Raw genomic sequence first — 12,132 nt, 5'->3', positions numbered from 1 at the left:
GGTTGTAAAGAGGAATTTCAATTCAACATGTCAGTTTATAAGTACAGTGCAGCTTTGTTACCCCTTTCATCATTCTCCCCCAATCCCACCTATCCCCTCAATTTTTCCAACTACGTTTTCACGTATATACATTTAATATCATGATTGCATTCTCCCACCCTTCTTCTCTTCATTTGTCTGCCCCTCCCTCTCCCTCACCTTCTCTTGACCTTACCCATGCTGATACCTCAAGTTCCAGTTTCTGGTATCCACTTTGTTACACTGTTAGGTTAGTTATTCAAAGGTGACTGGATATTTTAAGCATTTTCTGACACTAGCCACCTGGTTTTTACTTACAAAGAACCCTAGTAACAACAAAAATTGGTTCATTGTGTTAGCTTTCTTTCTGTCACTGGGTCAGAAACAATCAATTCACAAGGAGGCTAATTATTTTGGCTCAGATTTGAGAGGTTTCAACCTCTGGCCACTTGACCCTGTTTCTTTGGGCCTGTGGCAGCATGAAACATCATGGTGGGAGCATGTAGCAAAGACTATTCACTTCATTGTGACCAGGAAGCAAAAGAGAGAAAAATGGACTGAGATCCCAATATTCCCTTCAAGGATCTAACTTCTTCCCACTAGGCCCTGCCTCCTGAAGTTCCTCACCTCCCAACAGTGCTGCAGGATGAAGAACAACTCTTCAACACATGAGCCTCTTGGAGATGTTTCTATCCCAACTATACCAATAGCTGCAAATCAAGTATTTACAAAATTAAAGAGAAAATTTAAATCCAATTTTCACTATCAGAAATACAGTGAGAAAATACAGGAAAAAATAGAATCTCACAGAAGAGTTACTTGAAGTCAAGTAACTCTGTTTGGGGTTTGTTTGTTGTGCCAATGTGGTACTTGAACTCTGGGCCTGGGCACTGTCCCTTAGCTATTTTGTGAAAGGATTGCTCTCTACCACTTGAGCCACTCTACTTCCAGCTTTCTTTGGAGATAGGAATCTCACAGATTTACCTTTTCCAGCTGACTTCAAACTGTGATACCTAGATCTCAGTCTCCTGAATAGCTAGAATTATTGACATGAGCCACTGGCACACAGCTAAATAATTTAATTTTATGGTGACAAGATTTAGAATGAGTAGTAAACTGCCAAGAAAGGTCTTTTACATGGCTGATAATTATATTCTTAAGGTCAGCAGGATACAATGAACCTGTGTATATCTCCTAACCTGTATTGTTTCTGTTATTCTATAACATGATGTAGTAAATGCCAGATCTATCATTGAAAAACTTTTGAGTCTATGGTTTTGATCTTAGCATTATGGCCATTTAAAAAATAAAGTAGAGATCACATGTGGGACCTGGTTTCAACTCTTTTTCTGAGTGGAGAAATTTGGGGCTTACAAAATTTTTCTTTTTGCATCAACTTAGAACTTGTGTATGGACAAAATGGAACAGCATACTTGCTTCTGAGTAGCGTGAGTCTCTTGAAAGAGGTTAGACTGTTTCAAAGAGTTTTGCGGGAGACATCATATTTGTCTTCCTTGGAGATCTTTACACTGGGGCTTTGTTGGCTTGCTTCTTCTTCAGTTGGGAAGTTGTGCCAGCAAATAGTCACTGTCCCTGTGTGGTTCACCATAGTGCAGAGCCCAGTGGCCTAGAAAATTCTGGTGGCATCTGAGAGCCTCTGTGAAGGGACAGAATCTCTTCTAGTCATTCCACTAGCCAACAACCATATATGAAAGAGCAGGGGAAATTCAGGATGACCCTGTAAATTGGGTACCCTTAGTTGTGTGTCCTCTAATTGTGTTCCCTAAATTTGCATCACATGAATTCTTTTTTTAAAAATAATAATTACTTATTTATTGTCAAAGTGATGTACAGAGGGGTTACAGCTTCATACATTAGGCCATGGGTACATTTCTTGTACTATTTGTTACCTTCTCCCTCATTCCCCCCTCCCCCGACCCCTTTTCCTCTCCCCCCATGAATTGTTCAGTTAGTTTACACCAAATGGTTTTGTAAGTATTGCTTTTGGAGTCATTTGTATTTTTATCCTTTGTCTCTCGATTTTGATATTCCCTTTCACTTCCCTAGTCCTAATACCAGTATATACAGTATGCAGGGTACTCAGATGAGATACAGTGATAGTGTGGGGACAACCACAGGAAGGGGGTACAAGAGGATCATCAAGAAAAGAACCTATGGTTTCACATGGCATGTTGAAAGTAATTACAACAGTGATATAACACTCGTTTCCATAACATGGAGTTCATTTCACTTAGCATCATCTTCTGTGCTTATAAGGGCATAGCTATTGGGCTCTTGTGATCCTCTGCTGTGACTAGCCCAAACCTGTGCTAATTATGCCCTATGAAGGAAAGCATAGAGTCCATGTTTCTTTGGGTCTGGCTCACTCTACTTAGTATGATTTTTTCCAAGCTCTTCCATTTCCTTATGAATGGGGTGATGCCATTCTTTCTGATAAAGGCAGAAAATTCCATTGTGTATATGTACCACATTTTCCTGATCCATTCGTCTACTGAGGGGCATCTGGGTTGGTTCCATATTTTGGCAATGACAAATTTTGCTGCATTGAACATTGTTGTGATGGTGGCTTTAGTGTGTTCTTGTTTGTAGTCTTTTGGGTAGATGCCCAAAAGTGGGGCTGCTGAGTCATAGGGGAGCTCTATATTTAGCCTTCTGAAGAATCTTCATACCACTTTCCAGAGTGGCTAAACCAGTTTACATTCCCACCAACAATGCAGTAGGGTTCCCTTTTGGCCACATCCCCTGTAACATTTGTTTTGGTTTGTTTTCTTGATAATGGACATTCTTACTGGGGTGAGGTGGAATCTCAATGTTGTTTTGATTTGCATTTCTTTTATGGCCAGTGATGTAGAGCATTTTTTCCTATGTCTCTTGACCATTCTCATTTCCTCATCAGAGAAGTCTCTTTTTAAGTCTTAAGCCCACTGGTTGAGGGGGCTATTGGTTCTTTGAGGTTTTGTTTTGGATGAAGGTAATTTTTTTAGTTTTGCATATATTTTAGATATGAGGCCTTTGTCCGTTGTATAGGCCGGTAAAGATCTTTCCCCAATCTGTGGGCTTTCTGTTTATCTTGAAAGCTATGTCCTTTTCCCTGCAGAAGCTCTGCAATTTGATGAAGTCCTATTTGTCCAACCTTTCTTTGATTTGTTGCAATTCTGGGCCTTTATTAAGGAAGTTTCATCCTTTTCCAAGGAGCCCAAGTATTTCTCGTATTCTTTCTTGCAGTGTTTTCAGGGTAGCTGTTTTTATTTTGAGGTCTTTGATCCATTTGGAATTGGTTTTGGTGCAGGGTAATATATAAGGATCTAGTTTTAGTTTGTTGCAGGTATTGAACCAGTTTTGCCAGCACCATTTGTTAAAGAGGCTATCCTTCTTCCATCCTATTTTTTTTAGCTCCTTTTTCAAAGATTAAATAGGCATAGGTCTACAGGTTCATTTCTGGATCTTCAGTTCTGTTCCACTGTTCTTCAAATCTGTTTCTGTGCAAGTACCAAGCTATTTTTATTACTATAGCTTTGTAATACAGCTTGAAGTTGGGTATTGTAATTCCTCCAGCACTATTCTTTCTGCTTAGGATTGTTTTTGCTATTTGGGGTCCTTTATTATTCCATATAAATTTCTGAATTGCTTCCTCTATTTCATTAAAAAATGGTGTTGGATATTAATGGGTATTGCATTGAATTTGTAGATAGCCTTTGGCAATATTGCCATTTTGACAAAAATTAACCCTCCCAATCCAGGAGCGTGGGAGGTTTTTCCATTTCCTTAGTTCTGCCTTAAGTTTGTTTTTCATGTTTCTAAAGTTCTCATCATAGAGGTCTTTCACTTCTTTGGTTAAGGTTATTCCTAGGTATTTTATGTTCTTTGAGGCTACTGCAAACGGAGTCGCTTTCCTGATTTCGGCCTCGGTCTTTGGGTCATTGGCAAAAAGCCATTGATTTTTTTTTTTTTTTTTTTTTTTGCCAGTCCTGGGCCTTGGACTCAGGGCCTGAGCACTGTCCCTGGCTTCCTTTTTGCTCAAGGCTAGCACTCTGCCACTTGAGCCACAGCACCGCTTCTGGCCGTTTTCTGTATATGTGGTGCTGGGGAATCGAACCTAGGGCCTCCTGTATCCGAGGCAGGCACTCTTGCCACTAGGCTATATCCCCAGCCCAAAAAGCCATTGATTTTTGATGGTTTATTTTATATGCTGCTACTTTGCTGAAGTTTTGGATCAGCTCTAGTAGCTTGGGAGTAGAGTCTTTGGGGTCTTTAGGTATAGGATCATGTCATCTGCGAAGAGAGGAAGTCTAACTTCATGTTTTCCTATTTGGATCCCCTTTATGTTTTCTTCTTGCCTAATTGCTCTGGCTAGGATTTCTACTACTTTGTTGAAGAGGAGAGGAGAGAGCGGACCTCCCTGTCTTGCTCCTGATTTTAAAGGGAATGGCTTTAGCTTTTCACTGTTTAGAATTATGCTTACTGTTGGTTTGTCATAGTCTGCCTTTATTATATTCAGGAATGTTCCCTGGAATCCCAGTTGAATTCTTTTTTTTTTTTAATGCACTAGTTTTATATAACAATCTCATGAGTGGGTATATATCCCAAAGAAATGAAATCAAGATAACAATGGCACATTTCCATGTTCATTGAAGCATTGTTCACAATGGCCCAGGCATGGAATCAAACATGGATGAATGGATAAAGGTAATATGGTTAATAGGGACAATGGAATACTCCTCTGCCATAGAGAAAAATGAAAAATCTTGCCATAGCAGCAACATAGATGAAACAGAGGGGCATTGCATTATGTGGAAACAAGCCAGACATAGAACAACAAGAACTGTGTGTTTTCATTCATGAGTGGAAACTAAATAAGTTGATTTCATGGATACAGAGAGTAAAGGGGTCTGAGGGAGGATGGTGGGTACCAATGAAAAAAATAGGAAAGAGAGTCTGGTTTATAATAGTTTATTATGATTTCATAATAAACTAAAAAAGAGGACTTAGGAGATTACCAGAATGAAAAATGGAACTATTTAAGAAGATGGAAATGCAAATTACCCTGATTTTATACTATATTGTATATCTATATTGAATCATCAAATTGTAACCCCACATAGGCACAATTATTTTGGCAAGTAAAACAATGTTCAGGTCTGTGATGACTGAACTTCCAGAAAAATGGCATTATTGTGTGTCATGTAGGTGTGGTGAGGGACAGGAGAAGTGACAGCTAGGCATATCCAGGACTTACAGAATCCTAGTGAGCTCTTCTGCAAAGACAAGCCAGTTAGTAGATGTCACGAGCTTGGTTGTCTTCAGGCTGCAATGTGCCTCCAGATGCCTTTTATTCTGTATATGCAATTCTTAAGAATATTCAGTTCCAGACACTGATGGCTTACCCATGTAATCCAGGCTACTTGGAAGGGTCATATCTGAGGACGATGGTTCAAAGCCATCTCAGACAAGAAAGTCTGTGAGATTCTTATCTTCAATTAACCGTCAAAAAGCTAGAAGTGGAGCTGTGGCTCAAGTGGTAGAGGACCATAGAGTATCAACCTTGAGAGAAAAGGCTAAGGGACAGCATGCACGTATGCAGGCACACATGCATGCATGCACACAAAATTCAGTTATATTCAATTAGCAGTGAACATTGAAAATTGGGGAGATTTTCCACAAACATATGGATATTTTTATGAGATATGATCCTAGCAACCCACCTTCCTGCCTGAACATAGCTAGTTGTAGGGAGTTGAGAAGGTCTTCACTCCTGTGATGATTTTCTGCCTAGTCAGGCTTTGGGCATGGTATCTGTGTCCAGTTCTATTGGTGTTAAGAGTTTTGGCTCTGTGTTGAGATAGAGCATCATGATTTTGTGTCAAATATTATAAGGCAGAGACAGAGTCTGACCCAAATTCAGGATGCTATTTTATAAGCGCCTTGGAAATGGGAGAGGGTGAATGAGCACAAGCAATTCGAATAAGGGATGGAGGGAGAAACAACATGGGAATCAACAGTCATAAGGCACTGGTTGTGAGAGGGACCTCCAGACTCAGCCCACGCTCTGGCTTTTTGCTGTGTTTTTTTTTTTTTTTCTCTGTTCATCAAAACCTGGGGCTAGCTAGGTACCAGTGGCTCACACTTTAATCCTAACTACTCAGGAGGCTAGGATCTGAGGACCATGGCTTGAAGCCAGCCTGGGAAGAAAGTCTATGAGACTCTGATCTCCAATTAGCTAGTAAAAAACTGGAAGTAAGGGTGTAGTTCAAGTAGTAGAGTCCCAGCCTTGAAATGAAAAAGCTAAGGAATAACGCCCAAGCCCTGAGTTCAAGCACTAGTACTGGCACAATAACAACAATAATTACCACCATAATTACCAGTAATAATAATGATGATAATAATAATAATAAAAAAAACAAAAACAACTTAAGGCTTGTGCCAAACTGCTGGGACCCAAAGGACATGGGGGAGCCTGGGACTGTAGCAGGACACTGGAATAATGGGGCACAGTGTTTTGGAAGTTAGAAGCTGTAACTTTTTAGAAGATTCAGTAAAAGAAAAAATAATTTGAGTGTGTGTGTGTTGCTCTTGGGGCTTGAACCCAGGACCTGGGCCTAGTTTCTGAGCTTTTCTGCTCAAGGCTAACACTCTGCCAGTTGAGCTCCATGTCTGGCTTTCTAGTAGTTAAGGAGGTAAGAGTCTCATGGACTTTCCTTTCCCAGGCTGACTTCAAACCTCAATCCTCAGATCTCAGCATCCTGAGTAGCTAGGATTATGGACATGAGCCACTGATGCAGAATGTTTCTGTAGGCTCTATTTTGATAAGCAAGTGGGTAGGGACCATGTGAATTGATTATCAAACAACAAGTGTTTGGTAAATGCCTTGTGGATGCCCAGCTCTGATTTTATCCACTTGGATGGCTTCTTGCAGGGTGGTGTGGGCGAATACAATGCAAATGGCCACATGTTTGGGAAGACTGGAGGCTTTCTCAAGTTCAGCGGGACTTCCCTGGTGCATTAGCTTCGACTTTCTTTTCTGCTTGAGTATACTTCTGAAGGTCCGTTCCAGCTCAAAAACTTTACTGAAACCCCAATGTTCTCATCCACCACAACTGTTGTCAAGTGTACCTCCATATGTAAACCTGGCAGGACTTTTCAGGGATGCGATCTGTATTGTTGGAGGCAGATCTTTGAGTAGGGTAAAAGCTTTTTTGTTCTTTCAGGCTGAGTTGGATTCCAAAGTTGGCAGGACACTTCTAAGAGTTGTGGGAAGAATAAAAGGGACAGCGAAGTTAGTCATGAAAGATGCCTGTTTCCTTTGTGCCCACTCCCTCTGGGAGCAGTGTGCCCAGTCCTGCAGAGGGACTCTGAGACCCTCAGGGGACTTGTCATCCCTTGGACTGTAGCTCCTGCCTTCTTGCCGGCTAGACTGGCAACAGATCTGCAGTTACCTCCATCACAAAGGAAATTGCTCCTCTACCAATGGTGAAAGTAGAGCCGTGAGCTGAGTGTTCTTTCCTAGAGATGAGGTATGGGCACACAGCCCATCTATGGGGAGTGTGGGCTTACCCCTTCCCCCCAAACTGGTAATGATTTAAGTCTTATTGGCTAGAATGTAGAGACCTCACGGGGGACCCTGGTGACAAAGGTGAAAACCTCAAGTAGCTTTGACTGTAAACTGAGTATGTTTGAGCCTGGTTCCTTTCAGTTTCTCTCAGAGAATTTGTTTACCTGGACCCTACAGACCAACTTGATAGTTTCAACATGCTCATTCATCATGCTTCTTCATTTGTTATTTCTTAGTTACATATTTTTAGTCTTTTAGAGGTTCTTTTGGTTTGTTGTATTGGAGTTTAGATTCAAGGTCTAGGGGCTTTCCTGTAGTTTTTTCATTCAAGGCTGGTACTCTCCCTCGTGAGCTATGGCTCTGCTTTTGGCTGTGTGTGAGTGTGTGTGTGTGTGTGTGTGTGTGTGTGTGTGTGTGTGTGATTAATTGGGGAGAAGAATCTCACAGACTTTCCTTCCCTGGCTAGCTTGGAACCTCAATACTCAGATCTTAGCCTCCTGAGTAGCTAGGATTACAGGCCTGAGACACCAGAGCCTGGTTTACCTTTCGACTTTTATTATTAAAAAATGTTTTATTTGGCTTCGATTCTGTGCTTGGGCCCCCAATACTTTTCACACTGATTTTCTGCTTGTTCCTGTCACTTGTGTGTAGAAGCAGCCTAGACCCTGCAGATGGGTTTTCCTCTTAGACAACTGCTGGGTGCCTTTGGGTATCACTGCAGTCCTCAGATCTCAGCCTTCTGAGTAGGTAGGATGACAGGCATGAGCCACCAGCTCCCGGCTGTAAGATGCTGTTTCTAAGGGTTCAGGACAGCCTGCTTTTGCTAGGGGCTGTGTCTCAGGAAAGCCTGTGACAATACATTGAGTTTTCCAGACACCATCCCAAAAGAGGAAAGAGAGTTTCCGCAGCTTTCCTTGGTGCCATCTGCTTGGAGGAAATGGAGTGGGTAACGGACATGTTCAACTTAACAGTAATTTACAGGGCATTTTGATGCTTGTATGTTGTTCTTTTCATCCTAGCCTAATACCTACAGGCAGGTGTAACACCAGGACAGCATAAAAACTTGACCCACAAGCAAATTCTTGGGATACAGGCCAGACTGATAATCAGCAACTAGAGGTCAGGCCTTGTGATTCTGTGTTCTCACCTGCCTTCCAGGTGATCCCAGGGTCTAGGACAGTTTATAAAGCACACTTTGGAGGCTGCCTTACAGAGTGCCTCTCTGCTCTTGGCATCCTGGCATTGTGTGTGTGTGTGTGTGTGTGTGTGTGTGTGTGTTGGAGGCCTTTTCACAGAGAGGGTTTGAAATCTGCTCAGGCAATTTCCTAAGGAATGTTATTTCATTCAAGTCTAAAATGCTACCTAACTTGTCCCCAAGTTGCATGACCTTCTTTATGTCTGATTCCTTTCTCTGCTATTCAAGGCTATCCTGAGAATAGGTTAGGTTCTTTGGGAGAGAATTTCTGTGCATGCTTTGCAATGTTGGTTCAGGAGGAAGACATGTTCTTCGTGCTTTAGGGGGACTGGTTGGGGGGGAGTCCTCTTTGTCCCTGGGGCTGAGTGGCTTCCCTCTAAAATCCCAATGGATTTGTAAATCCCTGTAGCTCTCCAGAAAGCTTGCTGCTTCAATTTCCCAATAATTTTAGCTCTTTCTGGCAATTTCCCCTTTCCTGTGAAAAGCAACACTCTCATTGATTTGAGCATTATTTATAAAGGCAAAAATCATACCTTTTACTGGAAAGTCTTCTATATAAAGATTAGCAATGCAGAATGACTGCAATGAATAAATGGCAACTTTCTCAGAAAACAAATAACAGAAAAAGATGACGTATAGGTAGAAAATACCAGTGTTAGGGAAGGGAGGCTTGAAGCTTACCAGTAGTTGAGTGGTATGATTTCCCATCCTTCTTTAGACATATTAGGAAGCCATGATTTAGCAGGGCCATAAGACAATGCTCCAGATGCAATCAAATGTCTCCTGAATAGGTTGACCATTTTCAGGGCAGGGTAATTTCCTGGTGTCCTTGAGCTTCCTTGGTCTTATTATAAAACTAGAAACACACACATATTAGCTTTTATTTATTTATTTTTGTTGGCACTGGGGTTTGAACTCAGAGCCTTGCATTGCCAGGCAAGTGCTCTACCATTTGATCCATGCTGTCGGCCCTTTCTGCATTCATTATCTTTGGAATAGGGTCTTGTGGTATTGCCCAGCCCTGGACCATCATCTTCCTATTTACAGCTCCTGGGCAACTGGGATTACAGAAATGAGTCAACATGCCCAATCTAGCTCAGGAACAGCACCCAAGCCCTGAGTTCAAGCCCCCAGGAGGGGGCATTTAACCAAAAACCATGAGGATAGAAAACTAGGTGCTAAGGTTTTGTTGTCTCCTGTCTGGGATCCTGGGATGTCTTATAGCCCCTCCTTTCTTTGGGTTAGCTTCGAGTATCTGAACTTGCCTTTTATTCTTCTTTTATTCTTATTGGCTGCAAATGCCCACCTACAGTGAATATGGTCACTTCTAGTCTCCCTCTGTAGGACTCCAAATTGTCCCAAATGGCAATGGCCAAGAATGCATATTATTAGACTACACAGCAGTTTGAGCACATCTTAGAGAAGGCTCTTCAGCCTATGTAGAAAATGGATGTGAGTTGTTAATAGTGTTTTATAATTCTGATTTTTTTAACTTAATTTGTATAGAGATAGATTTCTTCCCTTTGAAGTCACACATAAATAGATCCTCACTAGCAAGAGTGGTAGTATTTCATTTAGAACTCCTCTGGGTGGCTTCCTCCTCCCCCTTAAAAGTTTTCATCCAGATGGAATTAAATTTCAGGAAATGTGTGACAAGTGACAAGTTTTTGCATTTATCAGCTATTTCTGTCTTTCTCCATTGCCTCTGAGAAAGACCTTCTGACTCTGTGCTGTATTGGTCTGCTCCAGTGTATTTCTCACCTGTCTTTTTCCATTGGTAGTTCTCTTTATTTCTATATCAGCCTCACACACATCCGTGGTGGTATTCCAAGTGGGTCATAAAATCATACACAGTAAGTGCCAAATCATGTAGATACTATATGCTTTTTTCATATGAGCATAATTTTTTATTTTATAGTTTGAATGAAATTATATCCAAATAGGGTATACTACCAAAAAAAAAAAAGTAATCATTTGCTGGCCACTGGCCTATAATCTTAGCTACTCAAGAGGCTGAGACCTGAGGATCCAGCTTCAAACCCAGCCAGGAAAGCCTGTAGAACTCTTATCTCTAATTAGCCACCCAAAAGGCAGAACTAAAGGTATGGCTAAGTAGTAGAGTACCAACTTTATGTGAAAATTCTAAAGGCCCTCAATTCAAGCCCTAGTACACACATATACATACACATACACACAACACACACACACACACACACACACACACACATACAGATCAGCATTTTACTCTGATTTCATTTTTAAGAATCAACCAGCATCAAATGCTGCTTGTACATGCCTGTAGTCATTTTCAGTGCAAAAACAAGCACACACATTTTTGCTTACACCCTTTCATAAAGGTGAGGACTTTTGCACACTTAGCAATAGACTCTGGAGATTGTTTTCACACTGGCATACCAGGTTTATCTTCCTCACTTTCACAGCTGCCTGGAATACCAGCCAGCCAACACCTCCAGCACAGCCCTCCATGGGCTGGCCACTCAGGCAGGAGATCTCTTTTTCTAACAACAACAACAAAAATGATTCCCTTCCCTCCCAAATACCTCTACCCTTATCTCACTGCACACCTACTACTCTTGTTTGCTGAACACTGTGTGCATTGGGGGTTTTGATAGATACCTCCAAATTGCCTTTCAAAGAGAGACATTCCCCCAGGCTTTCCTAGTTACTTGCTAACTAGTGGTTGTCATTCTTGAAAGATGTAATTTATCTCTTGAGTGATAAAATAGTACCTGTTAGCTTGTCTTTCTGTAATTTTCAGTGGGAATAACATGTTTTCTTACTTACTGATTGTTCCTAATTTTTTTGTAAACTCTCCATATGAGTTCTTTGATTATTTTATTCATTCATTTCCAGGGCTGGGATGAAACCCATATCCATAAGCCTGCTAGGCAAGTGTTCTACCATGGAGTTACATTCCTAGCCGCTTTGCTCTTTTAAAGTTAGGCAGCTACTGCTTTGTCATTTATACCATGGGGAGGGAAACTGGACTTCAGTCTTCCCTCCCTGGTCCTTTCTTGGTTTTGCTGTTGGTCTCTTTATCTTTCTTTTCATCTAACCATGTGTTTTGGAAGAGAAGCAGGGAATGGTATGAAGGCTTTAACTCAAGACCTGCCATCTAGTCAGCTTGCTTGCTTGGGTGGCATTCTACCACTTGAGCCATGACTCCAGTCCAGCTGTTGCTTTTATTCTGGCTAACTGGAGATGAAGTATCTCAGACTTTACTAGCTTCAAATCTCTATTGTCTAGATCTCAGCCTCTGAGTAACTAGGATTATAGGCAGGAGCCACTGGGATGCAACTGATATTTTTTAAATTGTCCATTACCCACT

At 41.4% G+C, this 12,132-nt stretch overlaps 1 protein-coding gene across 5 annotated transcripts in view; it reads left to right on the top strand.

Annotated features, from left to right (window-relative positions):
• Positions 1 to 12,132, top strand: part of Gas7 (growth arrest specific 7) — a 220,655-nt gene that overhangs the window by 152,867 nt on the left and 55,656 nt on the right. The gene's annotated exons all lie outside the window — the stretch shown is intronic.

The sequence above is a fragment of the Perognathus longimembris genome, chromosome 17, assembly GCF_023159225.1.
Source record: "Perognathus longimembris pacificus isolate PPM17 chromosome 17, ASM2315922v1, whole genome shotgun sequence".
NCBI lineage: Eukaryota > Metazoa > Chordata > Mammalia > Rodentia > Heteromyidae > Perognathus > Perognathus longimembris.
This window is presented reverse-complemented; position numbering and strand designations above follow the sequence as displayed.